At 42.1% G+C, this 22,289-nt stretch overlaps 1 pseudogene; it reads right to left on the bottom strand.

Annotated features, from left to right (window-relative positions):
- Positions 1-13,696: 13,696 nt before the first annotated feature.
- LOC147022617 (uncharacterized) lies at positions 13,697-16,162 on the bottom strand (annotated as a pseudogene).
- Positions 16,163-22,289: the final 6,127 nt, after the last annotated feature.

The following is a 22,289-nucleotide window of genomic DNA, read 5'->3' as shown; positions in this document are numbered from 1 at the left end:
GGTGGTTTCTTTTAAATTTAAGACAACAAACAACAACAAACAGAGTGTTTAGTTGGGAGGGATGAGGGGCGTTGGGAAAGTGGGGAAAATAGGAATTTAAGATAATAGGGAGAGAATACAAATATAAACGATCATACACCTAGAGGGGAAGGATGGGTAGGTCTCAAGGAATTCGGAAAGACAAGGTCGACAAAAACTCACAAAATAGCACGATTTTTGAAACAAAATCGAACTAGGAACACACAGTAACATGTAGGTGAGAAAATAAACAGTTAAAATGGGACAAATAATGACGGTAACTTAACTTTGAGAAAGTCGGCAGAGAGCCCTGAGAGAACCTGCCGTTTCTGCAAACCCGGAACCGGAGATTTCCTGTATATATTATATATCTCCTCCAGAGAACTGGAGATATATGTATATGTATGTATGTATGTATATATATATATATATATATATTTATATATATATATATATATATATATGTATGTATGTATATATATATATATATATATATTTATATATATATATATATATATTTCTTTTTAAAGAAGAAGGTACATCTGGCGTGGAGACAACTCTGCAGAGTTTGTCCAGTTTCCTGGTGTGTGTGCATGTAACAGACTCACGTGTCGCCATTGCCCGGTCGGCTGCCATTCCGAGGTGGCGTTTGAACAGAGCTCCATGGTTCTTCTGTAGAACTTCTTCATTCTCAATGAGCTGTTGAAGTCTGCAATGTCCGTCCTTAATTCTGAGCCTCAGAAAATGAAAACCCGTGGCTCGAATTATGTTGTTTGCCTCGAAGCTCTTCACTGGGGGTTTAAACCCCAGCGAGCAAGGTGGCAGGTTTTGAGGCAGATGTGGTTAAATTGCAGATGCAGGTACTCCATGGCACGTCGCTTGTGGGATTTCACGAACAAGCGGCAAAGCTTCCGGGTTTGCACTACGTAAGCATTCGCTGTAGTTTGTATAAGTTAGGGGCGGTTAGGATAAATTTTTGACCAAGAAGAAGGTGCTTCCAACCAAAAGTAAAAAATTAGATTGACTCCGCTAAATTGAGCAAAAAAGCAAGACCAGACCCAGTCTCAGGTGATGTTTCTCCAGCTTCACAGCCAGCTTCATGACCCCAAGCCTCAGCACATGTCCAAATTTATTTCATGACGACCGCTTTATACGACGACTCATTTCCGGTCACGTGCTGGTGCTCGAGGTCAAATGGAGGATTGCTTTTTTATTTTATTTTTCAAAAGCAAAATAAACATCAAATCACATCTTTGATGGTGAAACTGGGAAAAAATTTAAAAACAATGGTTAGATGAACACGAAAGATCAATTCGGCTTGGAAAGGTGACCCAGTCAGCCATAACACGCCATTGCCTGCAATCTGGCCACAAATTCGACTGATGGGACCCGTGTCCTAGACACTACATCAAACAAATGACGCAGGTTGATTTTGGAAGCGTGACATGTGAAGAGCTGGGAGGGTTGTCTAACTGTGGAGAATGTGGACATACCCACACAATACACACCTCTGATGCAAATGGCAAAAACTGGATGGTGCAAACGGCTGAATAAGGTGAGAAACAAACACCACATTCACATGTGCACCACACCCAAGGAAAACCCCAACACTCGCACAACCAACACCTCATCATGCCCAACCCGGACACAAAACCAGGGGTGTTCATTCCCCGGAAACACAAAGACAACAAGAAGCGCACACACGTGCTCAACTACACACGCACAACGACAGATCACGTGTAAGTAACAACAAAAAAGAGCAGCGCAGCCCTTCAATGATGTGATTTGACGTTTATTTTTGCTTTTGCAAAGTAAAATAACAAGCTTAAATGAGCTAAGATCCTCGTCTTCTTAATGATGACGTCATAAAAACGAATATGACGTCATTGTGATTTATCAGGTTTGCGATAAATTATCTGTGCTAATGCCCGGCTTGATTCCCGCAAACAAAATTCAAACAGCTTGCCTAGTTTCGGAAATAATGGTACAGGCGATTTCCATTAGCGGCGATATTGTGACGTCAACTTTTTTTCTAGGAAGAATTTCCAAAATCGGAGATGGTTACTGCCTGCGCGTGGGCTTTCTGCATATACATGGCAAGTTTCACGAAGATCCGATGAAAACTCTGGGTTGTGAAAAAACTCTGAAAAATTTCCAAAATCTGAGATGGTTACTGTCTGCACAGGGTATTTTTACATACATATGCGAAGTTTCAGGAAGTTTCGATGAAAACTGTAGGCTGTGAAACAAAAAAGTCCACAAGAACAACAACGTGAGTAAGACTTAGAGATCCTCCACGAGGATCTAAAAAAGCACTCCTCCATCTGACCTCGAGCGCAACCAGCACATGACTGGAAATGTGCGGTCGTATCACCTGAGACCTTGTCGGCTCTTGCTTCTTTGCTCAAATTAGCAGTTGATCTAGTTTTTTTACTTTTGGTTGGAAGAGCCTTCTTTTTCTTCTTTCAAAATATGTAATCCCAAGTGTGCAAATCTTATACAATATATATACACACATATATATTTATTTATATATTTATTTATATATTTATCCACCCTTTGGATTAACAGCATATCCTTAACAATGGCCTTGTTTTAAACCACTAATCCAGTTGGTGACAGAGGGTTGCCACCGTATTCAGGGCTCTACGTTTCTCTTCCACCACAAGTTTTCTGCAAACAAGGGTTTGAACCAAACCTGTGTCTTCCACTCCACCCATCATCTAACCTCTCCCCATTTGAACTCATCAAATATCCCTGTTCCACTGATTTCAGGCCTGCCACAAATACGTTTTTACCCCACCACACATCATCCTATGACTCAACCTATCTGACTACCCACCGTCCCCATCATAGCCTTCAGCATCTCATATTCTACTTGCGCTTCTCCCAACACCATATCATCAAATCAACTTAAAATCACCGCAATCACCTTCCCTCACCGTTCATTTAATTTCTTCCCAACTATTTTAATTTCCCCTCCCTACCCTTGTCTCCTTTTCTCCTACAACCCAGATTGGGTATGTTTCGCTACGTGAATGGACCCCCCCCCCCCAAAAAAGGCAGGGATATTAATATGGAACGCAACAAAACAATTTAATCACGGTACGATTGACGTGTCTCCATAAGCATCACAACACATATGAAATTGAATGTACATATTTCGAGGTGCTTGAGCTCCAAACCTGTGGTTAACAACAAACAAACATCATCAGCAAATCAACGAATTGTCTCATTCAAGAATCCCCCTCTCCCGTTCCAACGCGTGCGCTCATCCATCGATGGAAACGTTCAATTTGACTCTGACGTTGTCAGGTGCAAGGCGATTGAAAGACGTTTCACCCAGACCGAGTCACAGTGTTAAAAAAAAACAAAAAAACCCTTGAGTATCTGCTTTCCGTCAAACAGCCAAATATGCTGATAGCGGAAATACGCGCCTCTCATGTACCATGGCTTGGAGCCCATTAAGAGAATAAACAAAAGATTTTATGGAACATTCGTGCCATCAATGGTTGGACAAACCATTGATTTTTGGGGGGGTTTTGGGGTTTTTTTGAAAAACAGTTGAGTTTTTCAAGCTTGAACATCGTTTTCACACCATGAAGTCCAGAAATCCGAAACGTCATGACAACTATAGATAGTCTCCTCGACTGGAGGAAAGGTTAAAGGGCTCGGGGATGTACAGCTGTAAGTGTTCAAACTTAAGAAAACACTGACTTTCAAAATTAACGTTTTATGAAGGGATGAAAATCAATTGGACAGGAACATCGGTATATATATATATATATATATATATATATATATATATATATATATATATATATATATATATATATATATATATATATATATATATATATATATATATTGGCATGCGTTGGGTGAACATGTACATCAGCTGTAAAAACTCAAAAATGAAAAGAACTCTGATCTGAGGTTCATCACACGTATCGAGGTACAAACTCTCATGTCATGTCCAATACCACATGGATGAATACTAATTCTGACGTCACGTCTAATACCATACATATCCTTTCTATAATTCATTGACCGGTGTGTGTTTTTGTTTGTCGCGCTACTCCTCCTACAGTTCTGGCCTGATTACATTCAGTCTTGTTCCATAGGATCAGCATGGCCCGAATTAGTGCATAGGGCTGCTTTTGTTATATCTTCGCCGGTGGTCTTGGGAGTGGGCGACGGATGGATGCAAATTCTCCATGTAAATGTGTATCGTGTAGCACCACCGCCAGGTTGGGGAGGGTATTACAAAAGTCTCCACCATTTACAGCACAGTCTTCCTGTCCCCACGTTTATCAGTGTAATGAGGTGTTTTGAATTGTAAGCAGTGGACATGTTTTTGCTTCGTGCACGTAACCCGGGTTATTACCGTCCCAGAACGATTCGGAGAGGGTATTGCATTTGGGTCCGTTTGGTACTTGCAAAATCAAAGATTTTTCAAGTACTGTATATCGGTCAGTCCATTTTGTTCTTCTGTCTGTCTGTCTGTCTGTCTGTTGCCTTCAGGTCACAATTTTAAACCAATCTTCACGAAACTTCACCACATGGTAGAGTTTGTCATAAGGAAGAAACCTGTTGTTTTTGAGGTCAAAAGGTCAACATAGGTGAAAGGTCAACAACTTCGGTGAGATTTCTAAAATCCTCAATTTTCATCCGATTGACTTGAAATTGGAAGAGGATTTACATATTTAGTCATTGAATTCAACCAGAAATTATTTTGAGGTCATATTTGTTTGAAGGATTTTGCAAGTGTCGGGTTCTGCACGACGTCTTCTACTTGTTATTCTGTCTGTCTGTCTGTCTGTCTGTCTGTCCGCATAGAATTTTCATGTTTTTCTCCGCAACCGCTTGTCGGAATGAGACGAAATTTTCACCATTAGTGTGAGTACTCGTGTGGAATGTTTCAATGATAATTATGACATCATAGGTCACGTGGTGTGGCAGCCATATTGGAAAACCAGAAAAAAATTGGATCTCTGTTTCTCTGACACCGCACCATGAAAAAAATTGAAATTAGGCACATAGCAAGTACTCATGGGGAATGAGTGTGTTTAATGACATCATAGGTGTCCTTGTTATGACGTCATAATTGCATACGTAAAATGCCACATCCGATCAGTATGAAAATTTTTGAGGGTCATCTAGGGATAAAATGGTCCACAGAAAAAAAAAAATTCATGACGTCATTGGTCATGTGATTCGGCAGCCACATTGTATTTAAAAAAAAAAAAAATTTTAAACCTTCAAAAAATCTTCTCTGAAATGGCTGAAAAGATCGAGGCTAAATTTTATACATATGACTGCCAATCCATGAGGAAAAAAAATGTCACATGTGACATCATAGGTCACATGGTTTGGCAGCCATATTGGATTTACCTGAAAACATATAAAAGAACACCACTCAGAAGAAGTCCTGGTGAGGGTTTGCAATCTCTGAATGCTCCTTGTCTTGTCTTATTTATATTTTTAGGAGTGATTGAGGCAGCTGTTAGTTGCTATGCCCTGCCCAAATAAAGGTATGCATCAAAATAACATGTTGCATGCTTGGAACAAGATCACCCAGAGGGCAGGTACTCTGCTCATGAATACTACTTCTCACATCATGTCTAATATACTGTTACAGGTTCTGAGATTGCGAGGTCGCAAGGGGGGTACTCGGACCCACTTCCCAACTGGTGACCCTGAAGCTGACGAGCCGCAGATAACTCCGCCGCAAGACGAGTTGCAAGGCAATTACAGACGCCGTCGAAGACGTTTAATTCAGGCAGGGTCCAGCATCTAACTCTGCTTTGCCTTTCCAGCAAATTTAACCTCCCAGATGGGGAACCGTGCTCTCAACGCCCCACTGCTGCCAATCAAGATGGCCGAGCGCTACCGTAAGTGGGATGTTGGCTAATGACTAATCATAACGGAATGGAAGGGTCAAACTCCCTGTCATTAGAACACACTGTAGTCCAAGCAATGAAGAAAAGACGATCGGGCAGTTTGGAAACAGTTTATAAAGATCAAAAGGACATGCATTTACAGGCAAACAGTTCACAGGAGAAAGATTTACCCCCTAAGAATATCATCCCACTTAATCAGTCATCTTAGCACATGTCTACACACATAGGCACCTCATACACTATGGGAAACTAGATAAGGAAGGGTGGTAGACAAAGAGAGAAGAAGAAGGTGTGACTTGTTGGTGACTCCTTGCTCACCTGACGCAAGCCTGCGGACTTATGTTGGTCCTCACGTGAAAAAGGGGTGGGGGGGGAGAAGGGGAGGGAGGAGGTGAATGGTGTGGTGTGCTGTGTGGGGTAAAAGTGCGGGTGAATGTTCGTAGTGCAACAGAGGATTTCGTGAATGGGAGTTGATAACACAGCCCAAAACAGGTTGAGGGTGTAATTGTTGAATACTCTTGTGCATTCCAAGTGAAGGAATTGGAAGTAGGGATAGCCAGAAAAAGAGAGTACGAGTCAGTGTGCTGCTTGGCATGTCCAGGGAAACTCCACGGCTTGTCAGCTCTCTGCACCATGGCACCAGTCCATTCGTTCTCGCAGAGGCTCGTTCTCACAGAGGTTCGCTCCCGCATGTTCAGCCTAGACTCTTTGATTTTTCCCCAGGCATGTACCAGCCTTGAGCCCTTCAATTCCTGGGCTTATAAAGTTCCTCAGGGAGGTGTGATTCTGTGGCCCGCCCCTCAAGCATGGCTTCAATTTTGTGGGTGCCACCGCCTCATTGGTGTGGTCCTGTTGGCGTGCGGTGCTCATTGGCCAAGCCCATGGTTCTGCATCAACAATCTCGACTGCTGCTTGAGGCCCGTCCATCTGCCGGCACTTTGATATGCTGTTTCTTGATTGTTGAAGAGATTTGCAATCCCATTCTGCACCGCTTTATGATGTGCTTGATTGGATTTGCAATGAGTTGTAATGTGGCTTTTGTAAGGTGTACTGTTGTGTGTTGCAAAGCATGTATGGATGCGCTGCGGAGACAAAGACAGATAAGTAGAAGAGACGACAACAGATGCTACTCCCTCAAGTTATGGTCTGCAAAATGATTTTCACGTATGAACTCTCACGCTCACGTCACATCTTAAATGATACGTATGAATACTAATTTTCACGTCACATCCAACGTACCATATGTATGAATACAAATTCTCATGTCACGTCGAATCCCATACATATTATCACGTCATGTCATGTCACATCATGAATCCTAATTATCATGTCACGTCAAATACACTATATGTATAAATGCTAATTATCATGTCACGTCGAATACACTATATGTATAAATGCTAATTATCATGTCACGTTGAATACACTATATGTATAAATGCTAATTATCATGTCATGTCGAATACACTATATGTATAAATGCTAATTATCATGTCACGTCGAATACACTATATGTATAAATGCTAATTATCATGTCACGTCGAATACATTATATGTATAAATGCTAATTATCATGTCACGTCGAATACATTATATGTATAAATGCTAATTATCATGTCATGTCGAGTACATTATATGTATAAATGCTAATTATCATGTCACGTCGAATACACTATATGTATAAATGCAAATTATCATGTTATGTCTTATACCACACATGAATACCAAGTCTCACGTCATGTCTAATATCACACTTATGAATACTTCTTCTCTATCAGACTTTTGAACTCTAATGGATTATAAACTTTAAATTTTGGTTATTACTTCCACCACCGAATGTGGACTGAGGTTATGTTTTCACCCCTGTATGTCTGTTTGTCTGGATGTGAGCAGGATATCTCAAAAATTATGGATGGATTCAGATGGAATTTGGTGCACAGGTTAGGTATGCGACACGGATGAGTTGATTTGATTTTGGTGAAGATCCGGATCAGATTACTAGAATTTTTTCAGCAATTCTTCACCGTTGAGAGATAGACAGGGCCAAAACAGTACACGGTGCCTTCAGCGGATTCACGCCCCTTGAATTTTTCATACTATGTTGTGTTACAGCATGAATTTAAAATGGATTAAAATGAGATTTTTTTGTCACTGATCTACTGTACACATAATACCTCATAATGTCAAAATGGAAGTTTTATGTAAAAAAAATTTACAAATAAATTAAAAATGAAAAGCTGAAATGTCTTGAGTCAATAAGTGTTCAACTCCTTTTCTATAACACTCCAAATTGAGCTCAGGTGCATCCATTTTCCTTTGATCATCCTTGAGATGTCTCCACAATTTGATTGGAGTCTACCTGTGGCCAATTCAATTGAATGGACATGATTTACAAAGAAACACACCTTTCTATATCAGGTCCTATGGTTGACAGTGTGTATTTGAGTAGAAATTCTACCATTAAGTCCAAAGCACTGATTGTAGAACTCGGAGATACAATTATGAGTAGGCATAGATCTGGGGAAGAGTATAAAACAATTTTTAGTGTTGAAAGTTCCCAAGAGCACAGTGAGCTCCATAATTAGAAAATGGAAAGAATATGAAATGACCCAGACTCTTCCTTGAGTTGGCCGTTCGACCAAACTGAGCAACCAGGCAAGAAGGACCTTAATCAGGGAGGTGATCAAGAACCCAATGGCCACTCTGACAGAACTACAGAGTTCCTTGGCTGAGATGGGAGAACTTGCCAGAAGGACAACAGTCTCTGCAGCACTTCACAAATCTCAGCTTTATGAGAGAGGGGCCAGACAGAAGCCACTCCTGAGAAAAAGGCACATGACAGCCAGCATACCTGGAGTTTGCAAAAATGCACACGAAAGACTCTGAGAGCATGAGGCAAAAGATTCCATGGTCTGATGAGATGAAAATTGAACACTTTGGCCTGAATGCAAAGCGCTACATCTGGCAGAAACTGAGCATGGCACAGCTCATCCTCATTTAACACCATCCCCACCATGAAGCATGGTGGTGGTTGTATCATGCTATGGGGATGCTTTTCCATGGCAGACACTGGGAGACTTGTAAGAATAGAGGAAACAATGAATGGAGCCAAATACAGGGAAATCCTTGAGGAAAACCTGCTTCAGAGTGCAAAAGTCCTGCTTCAGAGTACGTTCCAACAGGACAATGACCCTAAATATACAGTCAAAGCAACAGTGGAATGGCTTCAGAACAAGAATGTGAAAGTCTTTGAGTGGCCCAGCCAAACCCCAGACTTGAATCACATTGAGAATATGTGGAAAGACTTGAAGATTGCTGTTCACCGACACTCCCCATCCATCTTGACAGAGCTTGAGCAAATCTGCAAGGAATAATGGGAGAAACTCCCCAAATCCAGATGTGCAAAGCTGAGACAGACATACCCAAGAAGATTCGAACCTGTATTCGCTGCCAAAGGTGCTACTACAATGTATTGACTCAGGGGGGTTGACTACTTATCGACGCAAGACATTTCAGCTTTTCATTCTTCATTAATTTGTAAAAATTTCTGAAAACATGTTTTCACTTTGTGATTATGGAGTATTTTGCATCGATTGGTGAATATCTTTTTTAATTTGATCCATTTTAAATTCAAGCTGGAACACAACAACATGTGAAAAGGTCGAGGGGTGTGAATACTTTCTGAAGGTATTGCGCAGTATAACACGATATCTCAAAAAGTTATGGACGGATTATTATATTGTTACGGATTCGCGCCCGCCGGCGTGCTGACGGCCACGTAACTCGAATCGCGGCACGTCGCCCACCGGACGGACAATCCAGTCGTGACCCTCTCGGACTAACGCCGGGAACCAGTCACGGGTGGACCTTTCGGTCTCACCGCGATCGAGCCAATCAGCCCCCGCGTGGGATAGGGTTGCTCGCCAAATTCGACCTACCTAAGTACCCACGCGGAGGTAGACCGGGCGATCGCACCTCGCCGCAGGTCGACTTCGGACACGGGCCACTTAAGCGACCCGTTCCATACTATCGGGATAACCGAGCGGTGTTATCGTCGACCTCGACGGTTCGATTAATTATCGGGCGTATTCAGCCCACTACCAACCCTTTACGTGAAGCAAGATGAGGATTCAATGAAAGAAATGACGAAGCGAAGCGGGAAACAGTTCAACACAAAGCACATTTATTCGCGATGAACGGAAAGCACACATATTCAATTCCACCAAAAGCACACAGAAAAGAAAAACACAATGCAATTTACACAAAAAGCAAATGCGACAATGCAGATCTAATACCGATTACGCGAGCACACGGCAACACTTATACAATTTTACTTCACAGACGGCGCCGACAACACATACCCAAAACCAAGGAAAAGAATACCCTCAAGGATGAGGCGGGCCTGAGGCCGAGACCGGGTCGGGCCTACCCGTCTGGTGATGAGACGCGGAGCGGCGATGGTGCCTCAACTCCGCGGGCCTCGCGGGCAGTGTCTGGTAGGGGGTGGGAAAGGGGCCCCCTTGGTCGCACTATCTCAGCGCGGGGGGAAACAGGAGGGGGTTGCTGATGCTCGGGGTATAGAGGATTCCTACTCTGCCTCGAGTCCCGCGACGAGCGTCTCCACCTCGGCCAGGTCGCGCTGTCGGCCTCCCTGGGGTGCAGCTCCCTGCACGACGCGAGCACCCCCTCGTCTGCCCTCGCCGCCTCTCCACAGCTCCGTCCCCTCCGCTCCGACTCCAACGCACACGACGACGACCAGCTCCTTCTTGCCAACTCCACCGCCCGCGAAGTCTTGACTCTCTCTTCCGACTTGACTGACGAACGCGGTCGCTTTTATAAGCCCCGTGGCTTCGCTCTCTCAGCTTTGACCCCCTCCCTTCGACCTTTCACCTCGCTCCCCATTGGCCCGAGAAAAAGTGGGCGTGAATGCTTTTTGATCCATAAATTTGCATATATCGATCGCCCTCCAACGCCCTGGGGGCGGGGCCAAATCGCCCCTCGCTCACCGATTGGACGGAACAAAAGTGGGCGTGTGTCGTTTTTGATCCGTTTTTGGAGCTGAAAATCCGTGGTTTTGTACACGCTGTTCGGCGCGCGCCCTGCACGAGTCCAACACCGGTACCCACAAGCGGCGCAAGAACGGTGGCGATGCGACGGTTGCGAGGTGTGACGTGAAGCGGCGCCGCGGTGGGTGGTTGATGTGGTGGTTGGTGGTGGTAACAATGGCGGTTGGTCCAAATTAAAGATAGTAAAAGAAAAACGGCTATCCTGAAGAGTCGCAGCACGCATAAATGACATGTATTCCCACTAGACAACGGGTTTGGGCCTAACTACACATGCACTTACCGAGATACCTCACCTAAGGGACCTGAATGGTGGTTTGCGAATTTGGTAACCACAACAATATGTATGACAAAACTTGTTGGATGAGTTGGGTAGGTAACAAGAACGAGTCCATAAGATTTTGGTTAAGGTCCGAGTGCAGATCCGACATGTCAGTGGGATACTAAACATAAACTGTTCAGCCTGGCGGAGGTATGCGCTCTACCGAGTGACCTTCTCATTTTGTTTATGCATTGCCATAGCACTTAAAATTGTTTGTTTGCTGAAAACTGTCTGTCTGTCTTGTCTCACTGTCCTTCCCTTTTGTCCCCTTTATCCCTATTGTCTTCTTTTCCTTTTTCCGTCTTTTTCTCTTCCCATTGCTGATTTTGCCTGAATTAAAAAATTGTTTTTCACAAGTGATTTTCTCACGATTTCATTTTGTAATCGTCTTGCTTTTATCTTGGTTAGTTCAAAGCGATGCCTAGTAAATTGTTAATATCTTAAATCCTACAATAAATTTTGCAATTTGACACCAATACAAATTTTTATTACGGACCCTTGGCATCAAAAACCTACATACATCGAACAGTTTCAAATGGAGCACCTTGCCACCATGAGAGCATTTAAATTGCATCAGAAGTGGCAATAGATGCGAATTGGTGCTCCCAGGTTGCCGGCTCAATGACAGAAGATGCCATTCGTATTTTTGCCGTCTCCATCCCTACCACGTTTAAATCCCCTGCGGACACAGGCAACTTGCTGGTGTGTTTACTGATAACGTGGATGTTTTGTCTTAATGCATAATCATGTCATTATTTATTTGATAGTTTATATTTCGTGATGTAAAACTATATTTCTCAGTGTGCGTCTTCCAGTGACTCCTGTTATTGTTTAATGTCTTTTTAGGTTCTATAATTTGTAATTGCATAAAATTTAGCCCAACGTCTCACAATTGCAAGTTCAAACAAACTGTTCATCTTCTTCTCAGGTGTGTAATAGGTGTTAATGCAAACAAACAATCATATCACGTAAAATATCAAATTTGTGAGCACAAATTCTCATATCAGGACTAATACCACACGCATAAATACGAATTCTGACATCACGTCTAACTTAACAGGGGTGAACACAAACTTTTATATCACGTCTCATTTCAAATGTATGAGCATGGATTATCATCTAATACCACACATACGAGTACGGTACGACTCTCACGTTACGTTTATCACATATATAAACACAAACTATCATGTCACATGTATGAACATCACATCACATCTGTCAAACAACTTGAACTCGCAAGTCACATCATATGTATATGTATGTATGTATGTATATGTATATGTATGTGTATGTATATATATATGTGTATATGTGTATATATATATATATATATATATATATATATATATATATATATATATATATATATATATATATATATATATATATATATATATATATATATATATATATATATATATATATATATATATATATATATATATATATATATATATATATATATATATATATATATATATATATATATATATATATATATATATATATATATGTATATATATATATAGCCTGGTGTTGGCGCAGTGGTTAGGGCAGTGGCTTGGGATCCAAAAGGTCCTGAGTTCAAGCCCCGTTGGGCCACTGAATTAATACACCAGGGGGTTGACTCAGCCTGTCATCCTTCCGAGGTCAGCGAAATGAGTACCAGTATACTGGGCCGGTGTATACCCCGGTTAAAATAGGTGTACCATATCCCTGTGTTGTAAGAGGCGACCAGGGTTGCGTCAGGAAGGGCATCCGGCGTAAAACATGTGCCAAATCACTATGCGGATCATACGGATGATCCACTGTGGCGACCCCAAACGGGAGCAGCCGAAAGAAGAAGAAGATATATATGTATATAAATAAGAGTGAGGTGTGTGTGTGTGTGTGTGTGTGTGTGTGTGTGTGTGTGTGTGTGTGTGTGTGTGTGTGTGTGTGTGTGTGTGTGTGTGTGTGTGTGTGTGTGTGTGTGTGTGTGTGTGTGTGTGTGTGTGTGTGTGTGTGTAATATGTATGTACTGTATGTATAAAAATGTATAATATGTGTATGATCACATATCAATGTGTGTGTATTAAATCTGTATAAAATGTCACATATAATATGGTTGTGAACACATATCACGATGTGTGTATATAATATGTATAATATGTGTAGAATCATGATTCACGTATTTGTGTGTGAGCGTGTGTATGCGCCGCCGCCAGCGGTCATCTTTCATCACGAGTCATTAAGACTGAATGGATCGTTTAGTTGGGGAGGAATTAGGGGTTCCCATGCACCCCCTCTGGTATTTAATGACACTGGGTTTTTTTAAAATGCCAAGGGTGTCTATTAATAGATTTGACATGTTCCCATACCAAGAAAAAAAAGTGGCTCGAAGGGTCCATTCGGCGGCCATCTTGGATTTCGTCACGAACGTCAGCGAAAATTTAAATAAGTCATAACTTTTTTACCACATGTCCTAGAAACATAAAAGAAAGAACTTTTTCAATTAATTGTGGGATTGTAAATAATTTAAGAACATTATTTTAGCGTTTGGATGCCATTTATTAGATCAAAATCGAGAAAAACCTTCAAAATTGGACCATTTTCAAAGTATCGTCTTATATCATATACGTCAAATTGTTGCCACCTATTCGTTTTAAACCATAAAAACTAAAACTTTAGTCATCATCATCATCATCATCATCACTGCCACAATCAAGATAGGTTAACATATCCTCAAAGTCATTCACTCCATTTTCTTCATCCTCCTCTTCTCCTTCGTCATCTTCTTCTTCATCACTTGTGACCAGAACATCTACAAGACTTTGTGGCAATACCGGGCCATCCGACCAGAGAGGCTCAAGGTGACCATCATCTCCCTCGACCCATCCATGCCTGGTTGCTTCTGGACCATCAAAGATTGGGATATGAGACCGCTTCAATTGGGCCACACGATAATTCGCTCTTCTGATATGGGGGTATAGAGACTTCTTGCATGGTGGGAAGCATGCCAGGTCTACCTTGGACTTGGCATTTCTCCATTGTTGGTCCACCTCGTTTGTATATGTGCAGTGGAGGTAGGGATGCCGGCGGATCTAGTTTGAGACTACGCTCCTTGGACTTAGGAATGATTGGGAGGGTCCTGATTTGTTGAGATACAACGCCATCTTTTGTCTCCTGTATCATGATTCCGGCTGATGCATTGACACCGTTGCTCCCGTGAATACCTGTCAGCCTTTGATTATAATTATCCCACTCCGAATGGAAGAGGCTATTGCGTTCACCCCTCACAATCTGTGGGGTGAGCCGCGTAGATGACTGGTCCAGCGCTTTTTCCAAAGCAGTTTCTAGCTCAATACCGAAATCATAAGTCTCACAGCTACCAAGTCGACTGAGAAGGGTTGTAAGTTGCTTACTTCTGTACATATGTCTGAGTGTTAGACATAGCAAAATGTGTTTCGGGAGTTTCCACTCTCAATATGTGACAGAGCGACACAGGTCCTGTCCAATCGATAAAACCAAGCACTCAGACTTCTCACATTTGGATGTAGGGTTTCCAGATATGACGAGATTGAGAAATTTCTGGAGTTCTTCTGGGAGCATATCTGTATTGACGGTGAGATCAGCTGCAGGCGGAGGCCATGGAACATCCTTGCCCTCCTTGAATGCTCGACGGATGATTCCTCGCAACATTAGTGCAACTTCCTTTATGCTGTCCTTGGTAGCGACCTTGTAAACTTGACTAACAGCTTCGCCAACTGTTAGGGAAGAGCTATATACCAAGTAGAACGAAATGAAACCTTGCTCATCAGATTCAACCTTGTTGAACGAGAGTTTTGCTCCTAGATGTGTATGCTTTTCCAGCCGTCGTATTAGTTTCTCTGAACGATAAGTAGAATTAGAAAAAGCAGTTTCATCGAGTTTGGCAACATAGATTAAGCGAAGGGAAGAAAGTTGAATTGCTTGTTTCTGGATAATTACGTGCTGCTCTATGAAATCAACCGCTGCATTGTGAGCGGCAGTCAGATTAGCTTGTTCTGCAATTGTTTGAGGGTTCTTGCTGTTCCCTCGTGTTGACGCCCACTCAAACTCTTTTCGGCAGTAGGAATGGAACCGAGCTTCAGCTGCGAAGAGATCAACACCTTTTATCCTCCGAAGAAGTGATTGATTGCCCTTTTCCTCAGTAAGAGCTTCAATCTTCTGCCATGCTTCAGTCATTGTGAATTTAGTTGGACGTCGTGTGGTACGAGTGTTTTTAATGGTCACATGAATGGGTCCCTCCTTTTTCACAGAAGATACACTCCGGGCCAAACGCAGTTGCCGTATTTCCTGGTTTCTGGGGAGAGTGGCGATGAGAGAAGGCGGGTTCGGAACGATTTCGGCTTTTGAGACGATCTAGATTCTTTGAGAAACACTGATAGCAGCCCCGATGGTAGCCTGTAATGGTCAAATCATAACCATCTAATGAGTCTGGTATCTGTCGCCATACCTCTTCCATGCGGAGTGCAGATGAGGGTGATTCTGCCAATCTCAGATCACGAAACTCGTGCAATACTGCCAGTCTCTCTGTCGGGTCTGCAACAGTTTGCAATGCCATAAATTTGTCATGTTTAACACCCCTCACCACATGTATTAAGCATTTTTTCAGGTTTGGTTGTACATGAGCGTTCACCAGATGCTTTGGTCCTTTTTCGCTTTTGGCCACGATCCATGGTGAAACAAAGCTTAGTAAGGGCATAGATCCACTTCTACCATTCACCTGTAAAACACAGAGACACGATGTTACTCCACTGACATCATGTAGTATAGTAGAGGCAAAATGTTGGCCAGCTTCTAAAGCGAATCAACTTCGCTAACAAACTTGACATATAAAGACGATACTTGAAAAATGATAACATTTTGTCCAATTTTGAAGGTTTTTCTCGATTTTGATCTAATAAATGGAATCTAAACGCTAAAATAATGTTCTTAAATGATTTACAATCCCACAATTAATTGAAAAAAGTTATTTCATTTATGTTTCTAGGACATGTGGTAAAAAAGTTTTGACATTAAAATTTTCGCTGACGTTTGTGACGAAATCCAAGATGGCCGCCGAATGGACCCTTCGAGCCACTTTTTTTTCTTTGGAACATGTCAAATCTATTAATAGACACCCTTGGCAGTTTAAAAAACCCAGTGTCATTAAATCCCAGAGGGGGTGCATGGGAACCCCTAATTCATCCCCAACTACTTCCCTGGTCGTGAAGCATACAACTTCATCCGAGAAAGGAACCACGACTCATGGACCATGCAGTCTCCTTATCCATGCTCCGTTGCACACTCCATCCCCGAAGTGGCAATGATGTAGATCCGCATGACCTCACGTGTGGCCTCCGGGATATGCCCGGTCTCGGTCTCCTCTTTCTCAGTCTCACCCTCCCTTGACGGGTTCGTCGGCAAAACCCAACAAGTCACAAAGCAAGGCCAGTGCGCAAGACCACGCCAAAACACATGTCGATCTGTGAAACTCCAGGCATACCCTGTGCGGCCCTCTGCCCCATCAACAATGCCGCTCCTGGCTCAGTTCTCACTTCCATCGAAGTCAATGTATTCGACACGGTCCTGGAGCCCATAAACTCAGTCCTATTGTGGGCAGAACTTGGCAAAAAAAGGAGTCACCCAAGTTCGGGTTTTCGTTCTCAGCATGATGGGGTCGGAAAAACCCAACAAGCCGCAAGGGCAGGCCGGGTTCCAAATGCATGTCGATCAGCACGACTTTGCAAGAAGGAGTTCACCACAGTTCAGGGCTTCTCTCCCAACAGCACGGGGTCAATAAGTCCCGCCAAGTTGCAGGGCCAGACCACGTTATTAAACGCATGTCGAACAGTGTGATGCACATCTAGTCCCATGGAAGCCGCCGTATTTGGCTCGGTCTTTACTGCCAAAACCGATGTATTTGATGTGGCCCTCAGTCCTTTCCTTCCCAGGTGAGAGGGAAGTGGCGAAGCACACCGGTTTCCCCTTTCCGCCATTGTGCGTGTGTGCGTGTGTGTGTGTGTGTGTGTGTGTGTGTGTGTGTGTGTGTGTGTGTGTGTGTGTGTGTGTGTGTGTGAAACGTTTTCTTTGATTTCTCTACAATTGCACACCCCTGTTCCAATCTCCACCAAATTTTGCTAACATACTGGGGATACCCATGGTCATGCCAAAGCCATCAAAAAATCCACACCACACCCTGAAAGGAAATTCTCTGTGTGTATGTATGTATGTATGTATGTATGTATGTGTGTATGTATGTATGAATGTATGTATGTATGTAACTCAGAAAGAAAACAGCTGAGCCAATCTCCCCCAATTTTGCAAACGTGCTGGGAGTACCAAGGTTCTGGTCATGGGCACCAAAAAAATACCCCCCCCACCCCCACTCTGACTTCGGATCTCCACCTGTATGGCTGGGCCAATCCACAACAAATTCTGCACAAGTGCTGGGGCTACCCAGGGTGAGGTCATGTGTGCAATCCCGCTCCCCTCTCACCCCCGCAAGGCAATTCTCTGTATGTATGTGCATTTGAATGTCTGAAAAACAAGAAACTGACCTCTAGCAGACCTGAGGCCGTTTGGCCCATCATTGCCCTGTCACACTCTGAGGTTAATTTTTTTCCCTCCAGCTTTAAACATAAATCTATTGATGGTCTTTGTTGGAGTGGCGACCCGTCCAGGATTGTGCCCAATAGCCAAGGAGACTGCTTAGGCAGCACCAACGCTCTGCACAGAGTATGGTCCCAATCTCCTCCTCCTATTGATGGTTTACTAATGTCTAAATAACCCGATCTTGATCGGATGACCCATCTTGTCATATATATATATATATATATATATATATATATATATATATATATATATATATATATATATATATATATATGTAAACATGAACTCTCACATCACGTTTATCACACTTATGAACATGCACTGTCATATTACGTCCAATATTACATGTGTGAACAGGAACTCTCTAATGTTACACATATTTTTTTTTTTTTTTTTTTTTTTTTTTTTTTTTGTATACCTTGGTCGAGGCTCGTATGAGAGCTAACACACAACTCACAGCAAGGAGGCATGAGACAAGAGGGGTGGGAGTGGAAGGGACAAAACATTGGGGAACAGACACAGGTGAACTGTGGAAGGGAGAGGGATGGGGATGGGACGGGGAACATGGCGAGGAGAAGATGGACATTACAGGGACTTTCAGGAAGGAAAGCAGGAGAATTGAAGGAAGTGGGCTTGGGTGGATTATCGGGGGTAGAAAAGATCGAGGATTTGGATGGGGGAAGATAAGAGGTGGTGGTGAACAGCTGTTTTGAAAGCCTGGAGGGAAGAATGGGAAAGAATAGAGTGAGGAAGTTTATTCCAAAGGCGGGAAAAAAGAGGAATGAAAGAGTGAAGATGAGCAGTGATTCGTGATTTTGGTAGTTTTACCAGAAGGGGGTTGTTGGCGGACCTTGAGCGCCCTGTGCAAATGTGGTTGGGACAAATCGCAGAGAGAGCAGGGGGGGCAAGGCTGGAGAGGAGTCGGTAGAAGACAGAAAGACCACCGACCAACCTGCGGTGATTGAGTGAGAGGCCCAAAGACTCAGCTTCATTGCGGGAGATGCCAATGATCTTAAAAGCCCTGGTTTCGACATATGAACACAAACTCACATCATATATAATTTTACATGAGATATGAACATAAACTGTCATGACATGCATAAGATCCAATAAACAATCAAAACAAACTGTTTACGGGCAAAATGACGATGACACGTTTTGGGTGTGAGCCTTTCTAGAAAGCAGGGGGGAGGGGGGAAGGATGGCTTATATCTGTCTCAACATTTGGTTTAGAAAATTATCCTTATCTCTCCACCGACACAGACTGACTCTCGTCATTACAGAGAGGAGTTTTACATGATGTGGTAGTACGAACCCAATTACAACCCCATTTCTAATCCATGATGATGAACATGCACAGATCCATGCAAGATGGATAAAATCATGGCCCGTCGAACAGCCCGAGGAGCGTGCGAAAAATAATATCATGATCATTTTGTTAAACCATGAAGGTTGTTTTACACCAAACAATTTATACAGCTCTCTTTGAGAACGAGTTATAACACCACAAACAACCTCAGCATCCTTTAAACATCTCTGTTCTTAAATGTTTTTTTTTTTTTAAATAAAAACCCCTCTATACCCTGCACTGCCATATACAATCGAGTTTTCCTTACCGATTAAACTCAATGGAGATGGATTCCTGCAGCCTGGAACGTTTCACTTAACATAAAACATTTATGATTACTGCCGTAACCCGGCACCTTTCAAATGTAATGTTATGAAAGACAAGGAACGTTGTTTAGATCCTGTTAAATAACACAGCTGCTGGAGAGCAGGTTTGCCCAGGCAGAAGAGAGCTTTACCAGATGACCACCATCTATGTAAAATGGATTACAGTGCACGTGGATTCAAATCCATCTCTTTATACCGGTCGAAAGCTGCAATATAGTGAAGATCGGGCCTTGCAGTCAGGACGTTAAAAGCAGACTCTTGTTCATATCTGCTACTCAGAGAATTGACCAAGTCATGAGGATACAGGACCCGTCCCTGCCAAATTTGCTCAGTAATAACTGTGCATACCAAAAAAACCCAATGTGTTACAAGTCGTGGAAATATTTATCATATAATATGTTAAAATTAAGTTTTTGATGCACAATGTTTATTTTTTAATTTTACAATCATAGCTACACACGCATGGATGTGTCAGTCTGTGATTTACAACTCAACGTCGGATCAATCTCTCAGGAATTGACTAAAGTTATGACGTCATAGTTACACGTTTTATTTTGTTGTTTTTTTTCTACTCGACAAAATATTTACAAAATGTAATGTGGAATCAATTTTTAATCTGTACTTTCATCTTTCATTGTTTATTTTCTCTCACGATGTTTTCCATCAATAAGCAGCATTTTTCGACGTCCGAACTCATTCGCAATGCTCCATGAGACTTTGCGTTATCGAAGGCAAAAACAATAAAAATTTCTAACCGAATTAATTATTTAATCAGGACGTATGTTTCGAGTTATTCTTCGCACGCAATTGGATTTATTAACTATCACACTGGGCACTGTTGTTCAACTGACATGTCTCCATAAACATCACCAAATACTACAAGCTGTGCACCAGCACCCACACGTTTGTTTGTTTTTTAAAACCACAATTGATGCTTCAAGGTATTTATTGTTTTTATAATTGTAAAGTTTGAAATCGAGTAGATGAAGTGTCCGTTTAATCAGATGTCCATCATATTTCAATGCGTACTCTCAGCTCACTACTCATATTTATTTGTCTTTCTTCTTGGAACGAATGGCCCACTTATCATAAATTTTTCCGACAAGCAACACTGGTAAACATACAAGAAGGTTGAGTTATAGTTTACATCGCAGTACAAAATATCATACTACAGTTTACATCATAGCATTAAAGAAAGTTGTGTTGTGTTACATGTCAGTGTTTAAAAGAAGCTTGAGTTGTATAGTTTATATCCCGCGAGTAGAACATGACGTTGCGCAAGTTTGTAACTCTGGTGTGTAAAAGAAAAATGATAATAATAATAATAATAATAATAATAGTAATAAAATTGTGATGTAATTTTACACGTCAGTGTAAACACTTGCATTGCAGTACAACACGCTGTGAAGGAAAGTTTTGTTACGACGCGTGTTCATTGCAGTGAAAGCTAATGGTAATATTTACAACAATGCTTGCTTGCATATACAATCGCACATGCGAAGTCCATTTGGATTTGTTACTTTCAACTATTATTGGAAATCATACAATTTATTGCAATTTTACAAATGTTGATAAAATAGTAAATTATTGCCAAAGTTACCAATACAGTATATTCCACATCATTTTCCCAACATTGTATTTATTATTATTATTATTATTATTATTATTATTATTATTATTATTATTAAACACTATGCTTCATACAGAGCATTGGCTCTGCTGTAGCAGTTTATTGGCAAGGGGGATGCAGTCCTGGATGGGTCACCACTCCATCGCAGGATGAGTGCGCAGGAACTTCGAATTTGTTTGGGTTGCCGGCGATAACTTGCCTATTCTTCACGACAGACACAGTGGCATCTTTAACGTCCATCAACGACTGGTGTAGGCAGATGAATCCTCCGACCGAGCGTCCATCCTCGGGACAGCACACGCACACAATGATGCCTCGCCTTGCCTGCAAAACACAAGCGATGGCAGTTTAGAACCGGGTTGGGCCGAGACAGCTTCGGTGTGACTATGCAAACCTCAAAACTATCCTGCCAGCCCCTTGTTACTTGATAAGCAAATTAAAATAAAATAAGTAGAACCCAAGAACACAAGTCGCCACAAGTGCCGAAGAAAGACAGCCGGCTTTCCGAAACCCCTTTTGGAAAGTTTGGTTCTTCGAGCATCATGCTGCCACTGGGTTGAACGTTTAGTCTGGAACACGCCTGGACAGCTGGAGTCTCTCTGCGGGGAGAGGCCGCACTAATGGCTTGGTGATAAAGCGACAAAATACGTCTGTCATGCCCACGAAACCCAACACAGCAAAACTGCAGCTTCGTTTCACCATCATGGAGAGCAGCGTGCATGCGGGGTAATAATAGTAACGTATTGGTTCCATTAGTATTCAGAAGGTTTTTTTTTTTGATTCTTCTATCAGCCAGCAGAGTTTATAGTTTGATCTATAAATTACGAGCGTTTTGTTTTTAAAATATTATATTAATGTTTTGTAAACAATTCAGTTGGATTGGATTCGACGAAATCCGTGTCCCCTTCGTGGTACCTTTTTTTATGTTTCATAAAAAAATAAATTTTTTAGTGGTACCAAATCATATTTATTTGTTCATCATCTTATAACTTTCTTGCTGATGTAAAAATACCTTAAAGTTGTACTGTGGATTTGCTAGACCGCTGGATCAACAGTTG

This window comes from Eptatretus burgeri, chromosome 7, assembly GCF_056783735.1.
Source record: "Eptatretus burgeri isolate ZD-2024b chromosome 7, Ebu_testis_v1, whole genome shotgun sequence".
NCBI classification, from domain to species: domain Eukaryota; kingdom Metazoa; phylum Chordata; class Myxini; order Myxiniformes; family Myxinidae; genus Eptatretus; species Eptatretus burgeri.
This window is presented reverse-complemented; position numbering and strand designations above follow the sequence as displayed.